Consider the following 1,363-nt stretch of genomic DNA (forward strand, 5'->3'; position numbering starts at 1 on the left):
GTATATGCATATATACGTACAGGTATGTGCATACCGACATCCACCTGTATGTATAGATGCATATCTGGGTACAGGACATTGCAAACAAAACGTAGACGAGAAAACACACAAGCCACATAGAGAACATTCTACTTCATCAGCTACCCCCGTTTTAACACCGGCGTTTCGAAGAGCTGGGCAGGACGCATCGTTAAAACGGCTCTTCCCATGGACCGCAAATTAAATTTGTATACACAAATTAAATCTTGCCATGGAGGAATGTAGTGGCGGACAAAAAACAAGACAGGAAAACAAACAGAAAAGGCTTTACGGCCAGACGAGAAAAATTGTGTGTATGAACGCTATGCATGCACAACATTTGCGGAGCAGGTGATTTTTCTCCAGTTTATTATAAAACAGTTCAGTTACGGCAAAAATAATTATTCTTTTCTACTCTAGGCACAAGGCCCGAAATTTGGGTGGGGGCAGTCGATTAGATCGACCTCAGTACGCAACTGGTACTTAATTTATTGACCCCGAAAGGATGAAAGGCAAAGTCGACCTCGGCGGAATTTGAACTCAGAACGTAAAGACAGACAAAATACCACTTAGCATTTCGCCCGGCGTGCTAACCATTCTGCCAGATCGCCGCCTTAAAATAATAATTATTGACACTGTTCCGTTGTTTCTTTAGACATTTCTTCTCTCTTCTGCAATACTTCGCCTTCAAATTCCAACCTTATCGGTTTATCTGTCCGTGTCTCTCTTTTATTTCTGTCTTCCTCTTACCGTTTCTCCGATCCTTCTCTCTCTCTCTCTCTCTCCTTCAGTTTATCATCCTCTCCGGCACCCTCAATTTCCCCCTTCCCTCTGTCTACTTCATACAAGAACAGATTTCAGCCAATAAGGATTGTGAGGAATAGCGACCGACTCCCTCTCATATACCATACCTTACTGTCTTAAAAGAACCAGACTGCATAGTCCCATGACGGAGAGGTCATGACTGGACCACCTTTCAACAGCTGTCTGCTCTGAGATACAATGCTGACGACGACAAGAGCGAAAAATATTTTAAAGGGAAACAACTCCATCTTATTTTTAAGCTAACTTATTCCTTCTGTAACAATTTAGCTTTCAACTGAAGCGCTTCAATTTTAACCACAGATATTATGAGTTTGTGGGTATTAAAACCTCGATCTCAACTTGTCAGAAGTTCGTTTCTATTTCACAACACCCAAATACCTAAGAGTGATTTACGAGAATGAGATATAATTGATTTTGAAGTAGAGAAAGAGAGGAGCGATTGAGCGAAACGGACGAGAGAAAGGGTACGCGGAAGAATGAAGTGATACACACACACACACACACACAGACACGCATACAT

The sequence above is a fragment of the Octopus bimaculoides genome, chromosome 11 (genome assembly GCF_001194135.2).
Source record: "Octopus bimaculoides isolate UCB-OBI-ISO-001 chromosome 11, ASM119413v2, whole genome shotgun sequence".
Lineage (NCBI taxonomy): Eukaryota > Metazoa > Mollusca > Cephalopoda > Octopoda > Octopodidae > Octopus > Octopus bimaculoides.